General features: G+C 49.7%; 1 pseudogene; it reads left to right on the top strand.

Annotated features, from left to right (window-relative positions):
- The first annotated feature begins 7,169 nt into the window (after window positions 1–7,169).
- On the top strand, window positions 7,170–7,292 carry LOC138372782 (5S ribosomal RNA; annotated as a pseudogene).
- Window positions 7,293–8,367: the final 1,075 nt, after the last annotated feature.

Here is an 8,367-nt window from a genome sequence, read left to right as displayed (position 1 = left end):
CAGTCTCATGTGCGGTACTGTATCAAAGGCTTTTTGGCAGTCCAGAAATATGCAGTCTGCCCAACCATCTCTGTCCTGTCTTATCCTTGTTATTTTATCATAGAATTCGAGAAGGTTTGTTAGGCACGATTTCCCTGTCCAGAACCCATGTTGATGTTTGTTCACAAACCTAATGTTCTCCAGGTGTGCAACCAGTCGTAGCCTAATTATTCTTTCCAGTATTTTACAGGGGATGCTTGTCAGTGATACAGGTCTATAGTTAAGTGCCTCCTCCCTATCACCTTTCTTGAAGATCGGCACGACATTTGCCTTCTTCCAGCAACTGGGCAATTCTCCTGACATAAGTGACTCATTAAAGATCATTGCCAGAGGCACGCTGAGGGCCTGTGCTGCTTCTTTTAGTATCCACGGTGATACTTTGTCTGGTCCAACTGCTTTAGTTGCATCTAGAGTTGTCAACTGTTTCATTACCTCCTCTGCTGTCACCTCTATATCTGATAGTCTTTCATCTAGGGTAACCCCCTTCCAACAATGGGAGCTGCTCAGGCTCGGTAGTGAACACTCCATGGAAACTGGCATTCAGTGCCTCGCAGATTTCCTTGTCACTTTCAGTATATGCCCCCTCTGTCTTCCTTAGTCTTGTCACTTGGTCGTTCACCGACATTTGTCTTCTTATATGACTGTGTAGTAACTTAGGTTGTTTTTTCGCTTTGATTGCAATATCGTTCTCATAGTCCCTTTCCGATGTTCGTCTTATGTTAATGTAATCGTTCCTAGCTCTGTTGTATCTGATCCTGTTGTCCTCTGTTATTTGTCTTCTGTACTTCCTCCACTCCCGCCTGCTGGCCATTTTTGCTTCCTGACACTGTCTATTAAACCATGGGTTATTATATTCCTTCTTATTTTTTCCCTTTACCGTTGGTATAAATCTCTCTTCGGCCTCCTGGCATTTCTGTATGACTAGGTCCATCATATCTTGGACTGTTTTTCCTCTAATTTCTTCCTCCCACTGCACTTCACCCAGATAGTCCCTTATCCTCATATAGTCCCCTTTCCTGTAGTCAGCTCTCCTTTCCCAGATCTCTTGTCCCATGGTCATAAGTTTGAATTCCATCATGTAGTCAAAGACTAGAACACAATGGTCACTGGCCCCTAGAGGTATTTCATGCTCTAAATTCTCGATATCTTCTACGTTCTGGGTGAAAATCAGGTCTAATAGGCTCGGTGCATCGCCTCCTCTTTCCCTTGTGTCTTCCTTCACATGTTGTGTCAGGAAATTCCTGTCTATAACATCTACTAATTTTGCTCCCCACGTTTCGTCCCCTCCATGGGGATTCCTTGATTCCCAATTTATCTCTCCATGATTTAGGTCCCCCATGATCAGCAGCTTCGCTCTCATTCTGTGGGCTAGTGTTGCTGCCTTCTGCAGTTCATCTATACATGCTATGTTGTTGTCATCATACTCCTGCCTGGGTCTTCTACTGTTTGGTGGGGGATTGTAGATTACCAAGATCACAATCTTCCTCCCATCTACTGTCAGAGTTCCATGGATGAAGCTTGTGCACTCATTGGTAACTCGATTTCCCAGGTCTTCAAACTTCCATTTCCGCTTTATTAGGAGTGCTACTCCCCTTCCCTGTCTCTGTGTCCTCTCTTTTCGTATCACCTGGTACCCTTCAGGAAAGATTGCATCTGAGATCATGTCATTAATTTTAGTTTCCACAATTGCAACTATATCAGGATCTGCTTCACTCACTCTTTCTTTTATCTCTTCTGCTTTATTAGATACCCCATCAGCATTGGTGTACCAAACCTTGAGATTCTTCATGGAAACTCTTGTACCAGAGTTCTCCCTTTCTCTGGGGGTCTTGGGGGATCTGGGGGGTGTCTGGGGGGTGACTGGGGGCAGGGGGGATCTGGGGGATCTGGGGGGTGTCTGGGGGATGACTGGGGGCGGGGAGGATCCGGGGGATGTCCGGGGGGATCCGGGGGGTGTCTGGGGGGGTCCGGGGGGGGTGTATGGGGGTGAAAGAGGTCAGGAGGGGTCCTTGGGGGGGGTTACTGGGGGCTGGGCTTCTAGGAAGGTAGGTAGGAGGGTCTGGGGTAGGGCCTGGGTAGGTAGGCCTGGAGTAGGAAGGGCATACTGGGTCTAAAGATTAGGGAGGGCATAGAGGGGTTGGGAGATAGCGTAAGGTTGGGAGTCAGATAGAGGTTGAGAGGTTGGGAGGGGGAAGGATAGAGGGGGTGGGGGAACCTCCCACCCCCCTCGCAAGGGTGGGGGGTCACATGGAAGGAGAGGGGAAAAGGAGGGGTGAGGGCTGGGTAGGCTTTGGGTGTTGAGGGGATGAGGGCTGGGTGGGTTCTTGGGGATGAGGGCTGGGTGGGTTTTGGGGGTTGAGGGGATGAGGGCTGGGTGGGTTTTGGGGGTTGAGGTGATGAGGGGGTCCTTGGAATGTGGGATGAATTTGACTGCAGTGGGGTCAGAGGGGTCAAGGGATGAGTTGGGGAGATAAGCAGGGGCGGCTGATTTGGGGAAGGGGTGACCTGAGAAGCAAGTGTGAGCTGGTTAGCATGGTTTGATTCATATGTGATTCATATTCATGTTTGATTCAACTGATTTATATGTGTGTCTGTCTGTCTGTCTGTCTGTCTGTCTGTCTGTCTGTCTGTCTGTGTGTCTGTCTGTCTGTGTCTGTCTGTCTGTGTCTGTCTGTCTGTCTGTCTGTCTGTCTGTCTGTCTGTCTGTCTGTCTGTCTGTCTGTCTGTCTGTCTCTCTCTCTCTCTCTCTCTCTCTCTCTCTCTCTCTCTCTCTCTCTCTCTGTCTCTGTCTCTCTCTGTCTCTCTGTCTCTGTCTCTCTCTCTCTCTCTCTCTCTCTCTCTCTCTCTCTCTCTGTCTCTGTCTCTCTCTCTCTCTCTCTCTCTCTCTCTGTCTCTGTCTCTCTCTCTCTCTCTCTCTCTCTCTCTCTCTCTCTCTCTCTCTCTCACTCTCTCTCCCTCTCTCAGTCACATTCACTACTCTCTCTCACTCTATTGCTCCTGCAAGTTCTTGCGAGAAGTGCCTGACCAACCAGGCTGTAGTGGTTATATGGGCCTGCGGACAGTTAAAACTGATTCATATATATACGTCTAACCTACGCTTGAAACAATCAAGGGATTCTCCGTAATATAAATTAAGTTACGCAGGTGATTGGTTCCTTGTCTCAAGAAGTTAGCCAGTAATTGCAAGCTAACTGCATCGTTCCATTTCCCTTGAACTAGGCCAAGTTGGTAGAGACGGAGAAGGGAGAGAGGCGAAGCCAGGAGCTCAAGCTCAACTCCTTAACAGTCTCGGCTTGACCTTTTGCAGTCCCATTGTTCGAGTGATTTAAGACAAATTGGTGAACTTGAAGCTGTTTAATAACCGCTGCAGACAGCTTGAAAACATGGCTCGAATCTTATTAGATACTTGAGTCTGCTGACAAGGGGCTTGACGGCTGAGTAGACAGCCCTCGGAATTCGTAGTCCTGAGGTTCTGGGATCGATCCCCGGTGGAGGCGGAAACAAATGGGCAGTGTCTTTCACGTGGATGTCTCTGTTCATCTAGCAGTAAATAGGTACCTGGGAGTTAGTCAGCTGTCACGGGCTGCTTCCTGGGGGTGTGTAACAAAAAGGAGACCTGGTTGAGGACCGGGCCGCGGGGACACTAAGCCCCGAAATCATCTCAAGATAACCTCAATCATGTGTTGTTAAGCTCGCTGGTTGCAATCTGGTGGTAATAGTCGAACTGTGACTATTTAGTAGCCCTGGCTGGTCGGAGCCGGTCGGCCGAGCGGACCATGTGATCCTGTGGTCCTGGGTTCGATCCCGGGCGCCGGCGAGAAACAATGGGCAGAAGTTTCTTTCACCCTATGCCCCTGTTACCTAGCAGTAAAATAGGTACCTGGGTGTTAGCTGTCACGGGGTGCTTCCTGGGGGTGGAGGCCTGGTCGAGGACCGGGCCGCGGGGACACTAAAGACCCGAAGTCATCTCAAGATAACCTCAAGATAACCTGGCCACACCCACGGCCGGGGGGGAGGTGGGGGGGGGAGTGTCCTTGTGCTGGTGGTCTGACTTGAGATTGGTGAAGGCATTTCCTCAGAGGTTCGCATCCCCCTGAAGCAAGACATTCCATACTGTTGCTGCAGTGTCTGGGAGCAGGGCTGGTAGGTCTCTCCTTGTCCCATCTTGAGGTTATCTTGAGAGGATTTCGGGGCTTTAGTGTCCCCGCGGCCCGGTCCTCGAACAGGCCTCCACCCCCCAGGAAGCAGCCCGTGACAGCTGAATAACACCCCAGGTATCTATTGCTAGGTAACAGAGGCATCAGGGTGAAAGAAACTTTGTCCATTGTTTCTCACTGTCGCCCGGGATGCAGGTGCTGTACTCTGCCTGTACCTCAGTACAGGTGCTGTACTCTGCCTGTACCTCAGTACAGGTGCTGTACTCTGCCTGTACCTCAGTACAGGTGCTGTACTCTGCCTGTACCTCAGTACAGGTGCTGTACTCTGCCTGTACCTCAGTACAGTTGCTGTACTCTGCCTGTACCTCAGTACAGGTGCTGTACTCTGCCTGTACCTCAGTACAGGTGCTGTACTCTGCCTGTACCTCAGTACAGGTGCTGTACTCTGCCTGTACCTCAGTACAGGTGCTGTACTCTGCCTGTACCTCAGTACAGGTGCTGTACTCTGCCTGTACCTCAGTACAGGTGCTGTACTCTGCCTGTACCTCAGTACAGGTGCTGTACTCTGCCTGTACCTCAGTACAGGTGCTGTACTCTGCCTGTACCTCAGTACAGGTGCTGTACTCTGCCTGTACCTCAGTACAGGTGCTGTACTCTGCCTGTACCTCAGTACAGGTGCTGTACTCTGCCTGTACCTCAGTTCAGGTGCTGTACTCTGCCTGTACCTCAGTACAGGTGCTGTACTCTGCCTGTACCTCAGTACAGGTGCTGTACTCTGCCTGTACCTCAGTTCAGGTGCTGTACTCTGCCTGTACCTCAGTTCAGGTGCTGTACTCTGCCTGTACCTCAGTTCAGGTGCTGTACTCTGCCTGTACCTCAGTACAGGTGCTGTACTCTGCCTGTACCTCAGTACAGGTGCTGTACTCTGCCTGTACCTCAGTACAGGTGCTGTACTCTGCCTGTACCTCAGTACAGGTGCTGTACTCTGCCTGTACCTCAGTACAGGTGCTGTACTCTGCCTGTACCTCAGTACAGGTGCTGTACTCTGCCTGTACCTCAGTACAGGTGCTGTACTCTGCCTGTACCTCAGTTCAGGTGCTGTACTCTGCCTGTACCTCAGTACAGGTGCTTGTACTCTGCCTGTTACCTCAGTACAGGTGCTGTACTCTGCCTGTACCTCAGTACAGGTGCTTGTACTCTGCCTGTACCTCAGTACAGGTGCTGTACTCTGCCTGTACCTCAGTTCAGGGCCTGTTGCTCCCCAGGGGCTGGGCGCCCTGGCCATATATCAGAAGACAGCAGTAACCTCGCACAAGTTGGTCTTGCAGAGCGGAGCTGTTTGGGCCGTGACTGAGCCACACCTTACTGCCTGGGAGCCTCTCCCTACACACCCCACTGCCACGGGGGAGTGGGGATAGGGGATGGTATATTGTGGGAGAGAGAGAGAGAGAGAGAGAGAGAGAGAGAGAGAGAGAGAGAGAGAGAGAGAAGAGAGAGAGAGAGAGAGAGAGAGAGAGAGAGAGAGAGAGAAAGAGTGAGAGAGTGAGAGAGTGAGAGAGTGAGAGAGTGAGAGAGTGAGTGAGTGAGTGAGTGAGAGAGTGAGAGAGTGAGAGAGTGAGAGAGTGAGAGAGTGAGAGAGTGAGTGAGTGAGTGAGTGAGTGAGTGAGTGAGTGAGTGAGTGAGTGAGTGAGTTAGGGATCACCAATTATCTTAATACGGAGCAGGTCAGCCATATTATCTGTGGCCATTACCCCCTTCCACTTCCCCTCCCACATCCCCCTCCCACATCCCCCTTCCAGCAATTACCAACAATTGTCGTTAATTCACTATGACCTGAGCGTCACGTGACGTCGTTGTCAGCAGCTGACATCTTGATCACCCCCTGACCTGTGACGGGAGGGGGGGGGGGTAGGGCGGGGCTAGAACTATCAGGGGAAAGCACCAAGCCATTACGACTATATAACACTGGGAAGGGGTCACGATAAGGATTTGAGTCGCTCTACCGTCCACCCCAAGTGGTTCGACTGAGAGGGATGTGCTAACCTACCAGAGGACCCAAAACAAAAAACGGGACAGTACGTCACTTTCCATTTTCTAATACGACGATTTTTGGCCGTATGTAACACCTACGAGCGAAAAGCGACGTTCTTAGTAAGAGAAGAGGTTGCAGTCCATGTCATCCACTTGATGTGGTCGTTTCTTGTGGGGGTCTGAGCTCGATCCCCGATGGTGCAAGAAGTAGGGCACAGTTCCGTCCCTCCGTCGTATCCCAGCGCCTTGTCCTCATATCCCTTCCTAGACGCTATATAATAACAGAGGCTTGGCGCTTTCTCCTGTTAATTCCCCTCGCTTCCACGTCTCCCAAGAGGTAATCAACTTTCCCCACAATTGAGAAGGTTCACAGATTAAAGAATATTCAACTTTCAACTCCGGGAAGCGAGTGACTCATAAACATTACAGTTGATGAGCTGGCAATGAAGATCACATTCCAAAATAGTTAATTTCGATGTATATTATATTTTAGTACACAACACAACTTTTATTTTAGTGAAGTCATAAACACACTGAGGACGTAGGTTCGAATCCTCGTCACGGCCCTATTGGATTTGTTCATTTGATGCATCACGCTATTGTGGTTTCTGTGTGTAACACTGAGGAATTGACAACGCAATTGTTGATGAACATGACGTCAACTACAACTCAAGTGTCTCTAACCCCACAGAACATCAGTCGGCGCCAGCCCAGGTACTGGTGGTGTGCCCGACACACTTAATACAGTGGAGATAGCGCCACTCCACAAAGGAGGCAGTAAAGCAATGGCCAAAAATGATAAAAGACCGATAGCACTAACATCACCTATCATAACAGCTCTACATAACCCAGGACAACAAGGGTTCAGAGTAGGATGCTCCCGCCTCTCACAGTGACAGGACCTTACATGTCAAACTCAAGTGAGATGACTTAATTCAATTTGCCAACGGCCATACCACGTTGAGAACACCTCTTCTCCTCCGATCAGCGAAGTTAATTATGCAACGTTGGGTTTGGTTAGTACTTGGATGGGTGACCGCCTGGGAACACCAAATGCTGTTGGCAATAATGTTTTTGCAGTCTCCGTGGTGTGGTGGTAAGACACTCGCCTGGCGTACCGCGAGCGCTTTGTCATGGGTTCGTATCCTGGCCGGGGAGGATTTACTGGGCGCAAATCCTTAACTGTAGCCTCTGTTTAACTCAACAGTAAAATGTGTACTTGGTTGTAACAACGATTCTTCGCGGCGGGGATCGTATTCCAGGGACCTGCCCGAAACGCTACACGTACTAGTGGCTCTACAAGAATGTAACAACTCTTGTATATATCTCAAAAAAAAACAAAAAAAATATGGAACACGAACAAAACGCCATTGTATTAGACACATACTAGAAGCTTTCGACAGATGTGCCCATGGTGTAATTGTCCTCCAACTGAGCATGAAGGAATTCCTGATAAAGTAGGAAGACGAATCTTTTAATTATCCAAAGAGCAATAGTCAACAATGTAAACTTAGGATCATTCAGTGTGAAAACCCAGGGTATTTGTGCTGGCTTAAATGTACTTGATCAGTACCTCCAAGTGGTAACAGAGCAACCGAGACGTGATTCTTACCTCAGACCACATACCAATATCTTGTCTTACCAATATCTTAGTAATATCTTACCAATATTATGTCTCCAATATCCTGGCTTACCAGATCTTCAGCAAGGAGGCGGCTTGCTCTACTAGACTGGGACGCTCAAGACCCGCAAAACCAATTACAGGTAACCTCAAGGTACCTGACAACCATGAGAAGAGTGGCTCACCTCTCACCCATGAGAAGAGAGTGGCTCCACCTCTCACCCATGAGAAGAGAGTGGCTCCACCTCTCAACCATGAGAAGAGAGTGGCTCTACCTCTCAACCATGAGAAGAGAGTGGCTCTACCTCTCAACCATGAGAAGAGAGTGGCTCTACCTCTCAACCATGAGAAGAGTGGCTCACCTCTCAACCATGAGAAGAGAGTGGCTCCACCTCTCACCCATGAGAAGAGAGTGGCTCACCTCTCACCCATGAGAAGAGTGGCTCCACCTCTCACCCATGAGAAGAATGGCTCACCTCTCACCCATGAGAAGAGAGTGGCTCCACCTCTCACCCATGA

Source organism: Procambarus clarkii, chromosome 39 (assembly GCF_040958095.1).
Source record: "Procambarus clarkii isolate CNS0578487 chromosome 39, FALCON_Pclarkii_2.0, whole genome shotgun sequence".
NCBI lineage: Eukaryota > Metazoa > Arthropoda > Malacostraca > Decapoda > Cambaridae > Procambarus > Procambarus clarkii.
This window is presented reverse-complemented; position numbering and strand designations above follow the sequence as displayed.